This window comes from Penaeus chinensis, chromosome 17 (genome assembly GCF_019202785.1).
Source record: "Penaeus chinensis breed Huanghai No. 1 chromosome 17, ASM1920278v2, whole genome shotgun sequence".
Classification (NCBI taxonomy): domain Eukaryota; kingdom Metazoa; phylum Arthropoda; class Malacostraca; order Decapoda; family Penaeidae; genus Penaeus; species Penaeus chinensis.
Window position 1 is genome coordinate 12,426,680 of NC_061835.1, and position 10,333 is coordinate 12,437,012.

The following is a 10,333-nucleotide window of genomic DNA, read 5'->3' on the forward strand; positions in this document are numbered from 1 at the left end:
GCCAACGATCATATCACGTCGAAAGCACCGCTTCTCGTCCGATCAGCGAAATTGAGCAACGTTGGGTCTGGTCAGTACTTGGATGGGTGACCGCCTTGGAACACCAGATGCGTGGGCATTTTCTTGCATATGCATTTTACTATGATTTATAGCAGCCCATATATATTTGGTTAAAGAAATCAATTGAAATCATACTTCAATCAGTAGGAAAAATAGTAAAAGTCAACGCTGTCGGAAAGAGGCAGAAGAATATACAGAAAACAAATAGGATAAACCATTTGGGTAATCATAGCTACCGTAATTTTGCTTCCCATTCCTTGTAGAGCTATAGAGGCGGAAAAGTGGTTAAAAATGAGCGGGTCGCCTGTGTATGATTTTAGCAATGAAGTAAGCCCAAAATTATTTTCTTTAGGGGTCGGCTTCCGTGACAAGTGAATGGGGGTGTAACTGGATGACAAATAATACTAATTTGCAGCCAAAGTAAAAGACAAAAAGAAGCAATGGTGGGTCTAGACAGTACTTGGATGGCTGACCGACTGGGAACACCAGATGTTGTTAACATTTTGTTACTTGCTTTGTATGTCTATTTACAATTTTACTGCAATCATCATAGTGTATACGGTAAAGTAGGAATAGGGGATGAATAGACTGAAAACGGATCAAATTGTTGTTTAAGTTACAAGAGTAAATACGATTGATACCAAAATCATCATTCTTGTATTTAGTTGATCCTCATTATATATCTCTGTGGATTCTTCTTTCTTCCTACTTTTCGTTGCTTCGCTTCCTCACGTCTAACAGATAGCATAAATTATTTCTATAGAAGATAGAATCAGCATGAGTGTTACATCCAAATTTTACGCATGACTTCACTATGTATGTATATTACTTCAAATGGTTATTGCAAACACAAGAAATAACTTTATACCTTTAATAAAGTTCATTTATACAGATGGTTTCCCTCGTCTCCTGGCGAGGAGAATACGAAGAGTTGTTGACTGTTGTCTCGTCCACTTCGTACTGTCACAAGGGATTCAGTATGGTTTTAACCGGAATTGATAAAATCCATCAAGTTTAAGTCGTCCACAGTGACGGTTAATACTGAACAGCGGCGCGAGTGCCACACAAGCGCCATGGCCTCTCCTGCTGACCGAGCATTGAGCACGGTGGCGCCCACAAGGCTTGTAAATTATCACCCTTTTGTCCCCGAGACAAAGTGTCTACACTGCCTTGTAAAACACTAAAGGCTTATCCCCTCCATATGATTAAAACACCACAATCTGTAGCATCAGTGGAATGTGGAGTTCCCCTGAACTACCATCCCATCTATCATGCAACCATTGGAAAACCATTTCCATGGCGGATAAGGGTCTTCTCAGGTCCTATAAAATGCCATTCCAAAACTACTACCGTAAGCTGGCCTTTGAGATGAGTAATCAACTCATTCTAATTTGCGATTGAACAGTGACCCTAACTTTGATTTCGTTCCCTTAGTGATCAGTTGTTACTGCAGGGCAAATAAATTTTCATTAAAAACAGGGGACAGAAAAGGAAATCGCAAATAAACAGTAATAATAGTAATTATATCTACAAAAGAACAATGAGGATGAAATGATATTGATAATGATATCAATCTCTAAGAAAAGATTAATGCAGTAGTTATATATGTACTTTTATATATGCACACACACACACACACACACACATGTATTGCATGAAATTTGATAGAACTCTAGCAAACACAAGAATCTGGTAAACTATGAACTATCTCTGGATTTACTACCCTAAGTGGTCGGTTGTGACTGATGTTTGTATTGAAGAACAAAGCTCACTGATGTGACTGGGTGTTATGACAATGATATCAACAAGAAAACCAAACTGTATCAAAGAGTAAGATTTTGTTTTCACCAATTATCATACCACGTTGAATCAGAGAAGTTTAGCAACGTTGATTATGGTACGTATTCGGATGGGTAACCGCTAACACCAGATGCTATTGGTGTTTTGGTATCCTTCATGCATGTTCTTTTACTGCCTTCCCTTCCGTGCGTCAGTATGTCGTACCACCCCAAGCGATGGTTCACTGAGTTCAATCAAGGTAAGACGGGTAATTATTAGAAAACACTTCTACTTTATTTTCGGTAGATTGCTGTGGATTTCACTAAGCTATATTTCAAGTTAACAAGCAAAAACACAAGCTTATAGCATAGCATTAGGCTCAGTCTCCGTGCCATATAAAGCAGATATAGAATATTGTATATGAAGATATCATAAACTAAAACTTGCACTATAAGAAAGTGCATATTAAGATAAGTTACATATATAAAATTTGGAAACATGGCCACGACCTTGAAACGCAATAATCTAGTCCTCCCTATCTGTAATTGGTTTTGCTATAATTATTATGATCATTATGATTACAATGATTAAGGTAGTCATAATCACAACGATTATGCTTTTTTTTCTTACCATGATTATCATTAATTTCACCTAATTATTAATTACTAATTGTATTAGGATTGCAATCATATTTATCATCAACAGCAATATTGCTATTTATATTTTATCTATATTATCATCAATAATATTACCACCAGTATCACTGACATTGATATAAGAATAATAAATGATTATAATAATGATGAAAATATTTGTAATAATCATAATACAAATACAATTAATGATGCTGATAACATAAATATCAACACAATAGAAGCAAAATAATGTTATATGAAAGCTTTCAAGACTGAAGATTCAGTAATAATCGACAATTCTGCTTATAGTTACCTATACTATTTAGTTCTTTTGACTTACCTTGACGGCAGTGTGCAAGAGATACAGTTGCATGTGTACACACATTTATAAGCATGTATAATAAAATATGTATTATTTGCTCACCCTGCTGAGTTTACAGAGTTGCACAGCTCGAAAATTAGTAAGACTTACGCCATGTACATAAAAGTGGTGATAAGTGAATTGAATTGAATTGCTTATACTTCCGACAGTGGTCGAGTGTGGTTGATGCATACATTGTGGAGTGGATCTCAGTGAGTTATCATGGTAATGAAGTTTGATTCTAATTCTACTTTCTACGGAAGATACAATTAGCATGAGTAATCAGTGCATATTGTCTGCGTAAGTGAACATTGGCCCTCAATTAGACACTTCCCTTAGTGATCATTTGTTACCACATGGTAAGTAAATAAATTTACTGCAAAATCAAGACAGAAAAAAAATCAGTGTTGGTAAACAGTGGCATAACGTCATTTGATGTTAACTCTAAATTTGTCAACAGTCATACCACGTTAAAATCATCATTGGGTCTGGTCAGTACTTGGATGGGTGACAACCTGGGAACACCAGATGCTAAACATGTACATTTCTTAAAAGTGTACAGCAGCTCATTTTATATCTATATAACGCAATCAATGGAAATTATGTTCCAATCACTTCCAAAACAGTAAGAGTAAATTTACCTTCGATAAGAGGCAGAATGATAGACAGAAAACGGATAAAATCAATCAAGGGGTACTTCTATTAATAATGATGATAATAATATAAATGGTGTAAACAAAAGAACAATGGATTAGAAATTATAGTAATAATGATATCAATCTTTACGAAAACACGATTTTAAAAGTTTTAAGAATGATCTTGGCAATAGTTTTATTGAGTGTAGTAGTTATGTTTGTAGCTTTTATTTATATATATACATATAATGTTATATTGTCATTTCTTTTTTTTCCGGTTTTTATGTATTAATAGTAAACCATCAATTCTTTATAAAGTTTCATGGCAAGAAAGTTAGTTGAATTATATCAGGCAGAGGAATTTGGTAAATCATGAACCAATGTTGGATTAATGGTAAGTATTGAAGAAAAAAATCTCGATGATGTGACTGTAAGTCATGCCAATGAAATCTATAGCAAAAATAAATGGTTTACTAATTATCATCATCAGTGGGAGGATTACATTTATAATTATTATCAACATTACTACTATTTATTTTTATTAAAATCATCATCCATAATATCACCAGTATTACTGATATGATCATTATTAGGATTTAGTCGTAATTCTATTAGCATCGTTATTACCATTATCATGACAATAACTCCCGCAGAGTCTGTCTCTGGCCTCGGTCGTTACGCACCCCCCCACCCCCTTTCGCATGGATCCCGGGCTTTGGTCATGGAGGTAGCTGGTTTGGCTGGTCCAGATTCTGCTCCCATCCCAGTCAGGGAAGACGTCTGAGGGGATATTAGAGGTCTCCCCGTTTTAAGGTAAAGGCCTGGAGAAGCCAGCACAAGACTCCATCTGTTGGACAATCTCATGGACAGACATGCTTTTTTGGTGATGGATTCTTTGCCATGTTCATTTTAGTGGTAGAGTCAGTGTGTGTTTTTGTTTTTTTCAAGCCACTAGAAGCCATAATGGTTTCAACGTGACTCATGGCTAATGCCTTGCAAGTTTTATTATCTTTTATGACCGTTTTTTTTTTGTTTTTTTTTGTATGTGTGTGTATTTGTGTGTGTTTGTGTGTGTGTGAGAGAGAGTGTGATTTGTTGCCACTACCAATCATCAAGTCCAACAAGGGGAAGCTGTATGTTAGAGCTCATGTCCAACAACTACAGGGGTGGTGAGCGGATCAGGCCACCTGTCTTGCTGGATTAAGGGACCAAAGAGGTCCAAATAGGTGTTACTAGCCGCAAGGCGTACTCATGCATGGCATCGCTCAACCTCCAGGACTCCCGTCTCCACAACAAACGAGGGTGCTACGCACGGCAAACACATGGGTTGGTGAAGACCCACGGGAAGAGGCCAGAGAGGATGCCATTCGACCTACAGGATAAACTTTGTAAGGAACCATTTGATCATCCCTCCCCAGTGAGCCAGCCTCCCAAAGACTGATTCACCTTAAAGAGGCAGCTCAGGTCCCGCACCTCTTCGAAGCGGTTCCAGTGGCATAACTGAGATTTGCGAAGATCTAGCTTCGCCCGGGCCTTCTATAAATATGGCCCTGACTGCGTCACCTATTTATGGCTGTCTCATTTTATTCTCTTCCACTTTATGCTTACCGTGGTGGCGGGATTGCCAGCAGGCGCTCCTGCCGCCATGGTGTAAGCATGCGGTATTATCTATTTACTACCCCTTTGGCTATTTGTGCTCACAAATCTGTAAGTAATGTACAAGGGTGGCGTTCGGCTTGCCACACTCTCTGTATAGTCTATTGTCTCTGTGATCTGCCATGCGCAATGGTAACCTAGTCTGATTCTGTGAATAATGACTTTGGTACCTCTACTGCTCATATCAGAGTGCCAGTGGCTCATAGCCTGTGGCATCTGAATGCCATCTAACCGGGGGGAGGATCTCGTTTCCTCTCTGTGAAGCTGCAGGGGGAAGGCATGAGCTTTAGCATTGCACTTCTGCCTCAAGATTTTTCGGCTTGGCTGTATGATCATGGGATTTGGGGGCATACCCCTGCCAGTGTTAGCTAGTCTGTCAGCAAGCTCGTTCCTTCTGATATATATGTGTTGGGGATCTAGATTATGATGATTCTTCTACCCTCAGCAAGAATCCTCTGCGCTATGGTAAGCACAGTGGTCAGGAGGTAGATGTTATCTTTGGGTGAGCTGTGCTGTAGACAGTCAGTGGCTGCCCTGGAATCTATATATGACCACGTGTCCTTCCCTCAGGGATGCGTGGGCTAGGGCTCCCATGATCGCAATTGCCTCTGCCTGTAGCGAGGAGGCATTGTCTGTTACCCTCATGGATTTTGTGGCATCCCTTGCTGCAAAGCTGACGCCTGCAGTGTGGCTTAAGGGATCGACTGATCCATCCGTGAAGTAGGTTCTACTACCTGGAGGAGTGATGGTTGCAATGACCCTCTCGGCTTCTGCCTTTAGACTAGGTGTGGGGTATGGATTCTTTCTTTGTGACAAGCTCATAACAGAGAACTCGATCAAGGTTTGTGCCCATGGCGGGGCTTCAATAAAGTCAGGGTGGGGGGAGTCCATGCCCTTGGCAAGTAGTTGATCTATGAGCTGATAACGTATCAACACTCTGGCTGTGTGTGCGTTGTTTGCAAAGAGCTTGTGATCTTGTTCTAGGCATCTGACTATTTTTTATCTCATGCTTGTGTTCCTGGGTCCCTGGATAACCTTTAAAAGGAACTGTGCTGCCAGTAGATCAGTTCGTGAGTCCAGGGAGAGAAGGTTTGCCTCTATGAGGAGGTTGAGGACCTTCGTCCACCTTAGGGCACCCAGAATGATAGTTTTGGACTGTCTCCAATTTTTCTCTTAATTTTGGCTTTGCAGCGATCAGGAAGATAGAAGCGTAGTCCACAATGGAACAGGAAACGTGTACATAGAATTATCTTGGTACTTTATGTCTAGCTCCTATGTGTCTCCCAGTCATTGCTTTCATGACAGACAGTCTTGCTTTGGTTTGGTCAACCAGGTACTGGACTTCCTTTTTAAAGGAGAGGGTCCAGTCAGTCCTTACTCCAAGGTATTTGATGACCTTGACCCACTGGCAGGTGTATGTTGAGGATGCAGAACATTAGGGTGTTAAAAAGGGCTGGACTGAGAACCCCACCCTGTGGCGTTCCATTTTCTAGTAGCATGTGCTGTGATAGGTGACTTTAGGTGATAGGTGACCCCGGCTGTTCTGTTCCTGAAATAGTCACCTATCTACACCAAGAGCTTTCCTCTTATTCCCTTCTGGATCAGGGCCTACTGAATTACAAGACGACTTGCTAATTCAAAAGCCTTCTCCAGGTCTAGGAAAACCATCACAGATATGACAGATCTGATTGTGCTCAAGAGGGTGGCAATACTGTGTGCTGTGTTCATGCCCCTTGTGAACCCATGGAGGTGTTCATGTGGGGTTCCCATTTTCCATCAGAGTGGGTTTAGCACCATCTTCTCAGTTGCCTTGACCAGACAGCTGAGGAGAGAGATGGGGCAGTACTTCCTTGGCTCCTGTTTTTATAGGGTTTTCTTAGTTCCCTCCGAGAGAAAATAACATCCGGGTTCGGCTGCCCTTTCTCTGATATGAGCAAGTCTGCCCGGTTGTAGGCATTTTTGGTTTGCCCTCAGTTCTGTTGGCAGACTGTTGCTGCTTGTTCTTGCAGAGAACTCGTGCACCAGTCTGTTTGCCTCTGATTGAGGGTTGTGGTGTGTGCAACTCAGGGCTGACCAGCTAGTTGCTTGCCTGACCCATTGCCCAACCACTTTTCCTGCCTGACTCGTGGCAGTTTCCTTGGCATCCCTGACGGATTCCCATAGGAGGGCTAGGTTGTCGGGTTCTTTGCATTCGGAATTGTTTTCTTTACTCTGTGGTTGACCTTAATCTCGTCATTGAAGTATCAGGCATCTTTAAAACTCCTGGACCAAGGCCGAGTTTTAGGTATGGTCTGTGAGGCTGCTTGATTTATGGCATTGATAAGTCTGGCTTCAAGGACTTCCACATTTTTGCTCTGTGGGTGTTCATTGCATCTAAGACAGTGGGCCAAGGCATTCTGAAATGCCTGTCAGTTGGCCTTGTCTGTTTTCCATCTTGGATTTCGTTGTGGCATTTGGGCTGGACCAGTATTCATGAGGGTAGTAACAGTGCCATTGTGGTCAGTCTCATCGGCACACCATCCGATTCTCTCCACCTCCTTTGACATGCATTGGCTCTTCGGTATTGAGAAGAGCAATCTCAGGGAATGTCTCAAGCACAGTGGCTATGCAATAGCCTGCCGCATCCGGTGCCCCACAGGGAGCTAGGATGGGGTGGTGTGCATTGAAGTCTCCCCCTATGATCACTCGGTCTTGTGCGGCAGTACCACAGACCTTTTTTCGGGCCTGCTGTACACATTGTACAGTTTGAGGGGGACTCCGGCCAGGTGACTCACAACAGCAAGAGATTGGCTATTGTGGAGCAGAGGATTGTTACTTTAACCAGAGTGATTAGGCCTTTTTTGCCCACTGTGCTTGGGAGAATGAAGACATGATATCCTGAGAAGTGAACAGTCCCCTCTATTAGTGTCTCCTGGAGCATGACAATGTCAATGTTCCTTCATCACACTATTGCGTGGAGGATGGCATTTCTCGAATTGTAGCCATAGATGTTCCACTGTAGTATGCTTAGATTGTGTCCTGATGTTATTTGGTGTTAGTTACATCTGACACATTTTTGTATTCGAATTCAGAGTCTGATATTTTGAAGTCTGACAGCTCCATTGTGAAGTCCTTGCTGATTGGCTTTTCTCATTTCAGGCTTTGTCTGTGTCTTTTTTTTTTTTCTTTGCTAGCTTTACCTAGTGGTAAAGCCTGTTCTGGCACTGTCTGCACAGATTCAGCCTGCTTTGGCTCTGTTTGCATGGCCTGGGTTGGAGTGGGGAGGGAAGTCTCGTCTTGGGGTGAGGGTGTGGCTGGTTTAGCTCTGTCCAGCTTCCTCCCTTTCAGGACTGCAACAGTCTGGGTCATTGCTGTCATGGCGACCGAGACTGCCTTCTCCGCCTCCTCACTCGACCTCCCCAAAGCTGTTGCTACATCAGTGAGCAGGAGAGTCATATCTTCCTCATCAAAGAGGAGATTATCGTCTCTTGGGGGAGGCTTTTGCAGTGCTCTTTGAACCTTTATTCCTCTGGTTCTTTTTCTACACTTTTGGAATAGCCGAAAACTTGTTTTTATTGGAGAGGAGCTTCCTTCCTCTTCGGAGGTCTAGAAGCCTTTTCTCTTTTAGACATGGGTGACTGGGGGAGCAAGAACAAATTCTAGTCACTTTTTAGCAACCTCTTGTCGCCTGAGGGCCGCCTCTTTCCTGTCAGAGCAAGCCAGGCTCCAGGCATGATGCCTCTTGGCACAGTTTGGCTGTTGTGTCCCTTTGTCCTTCCTTGTATGCATTAAGGCACACCTCAGTGTTGTGTGCCTTGCTACAGACACCATGTTTGGGCTTGGCCATGCAGCTAGCCTGGTAGTGATGGTATTTTTGACACTTGTAGCCTGAGCCAGGCAAATAGGTTCTTAGATTGCAGGTGCCTCACATCAAGGGCAGTGATTGGGGCTCCTTTCAGGGTCACCAGGACTTGCCTGGTTGAGGTCTTCCCCTTCGACATTCGGGAAGGCTCCACGACCTGTGGGTGTGATGTGATCAGATCCACATCATGCAAAACTGAGAAGCCAAGTAGCACCATCTTGACTCTCTTATTGTCGGGATTCAGTGGTGAGAGACACACTTTTCTCCCATCTTTAAGCTCCTTGGTTTCCTGCAGGAAATTTAGGGTAGCTTGGTCTTTAGGCACAATAATCATGCCCTGGTCTCTGGCAACCCGGATTGTCAACTGGATTTTTTGCTGCATCTCCAATATGACCAGTTGGTAGGCATTGTCACAGCCTTAAGGTTTAGAGGGAACCTTAAACTGTGGGAATACTCTCCCTCAGAGTCTGTCTCCGGCCTAGGTCGCTCCGGACCGCCCTTTCGGCTTGGATTTTGGGCTTAGGTCGAGGGAGCAGTACCTGTTTCGGTTGGTTCAGTTGTGCTCCCAGCTCGGTTAGGGAGGCCGTCTGAGGGGAAATCGGAGGCCTCCTTGGTTGGGAGACATTCTCTACTCTGTGAGCACACGTATGGGCGGTGCTCACCGGGCAGAGCCCCCCCCCCCCCCCCCCCCAGCAAACTGTCAACAAATAAAACGTCAAAAAGACATTAAAAACATTGAAAATTAAACAGTTTGGTGTGTGTCCAGCGCATAACTCGTTAGGTTGTATGAGAATGTGGTGGTGTATGATGTGATAACATGATGTAGTGATGTGATGTGGTGATGATGTGGGTGTGAGGCATGAGGTCTTCTGTTGCGCATAAGCGGCGGAAGACGGCTGAGGTGATGGCATGGTCTTGGCATTGTAGTGATTTTTTTGCGTGGAAATCATCCTCCGGACCGAGCACAACATAAAACAAAAAACAAACAAACAAACACAACACAAGCTGTGAGCGGTCAGGAGGCTTTTTCCTCGCCTAAGTGGTTTATGCGCTGGCTTATAAGAACAAGAAAAAAGAAACGAGGTGGTTAACATACAAAAATATCAAGAAACATATATATAAATGAGAGCTTTCTGGGGGGGTGGGAAACATCCTTCGACCTGCGTGCACGTATGCGTGCAGATCAGAGGCCTTTCCCCCCAACAAAACATTTAGCTCACATAGAGAGGTTCTGGGGGATCTCCGTGTATGAGTGGGAGTGTCCTGAGCCACCACGGGTGATTTGTTTAAGTGTTTGTGTGTCTGTCTATGATGTCGTCGTAGTTTGTATTGTCTATGTGTTGTATGCGGTCCCAGGTTCGTTTGC

The 10,333-nt window shown here is 42.9% G+C and overlaps 1 pseudogene; it reads left to right on the forward strand.

The window, feature by feature from the left end:
• Nucleotides 1-118, forward strand: LOC125034368 (annotated as a pseudogene).
• Nucleotides 119-10,333: the final 10,215 nt, after the last annotated feature.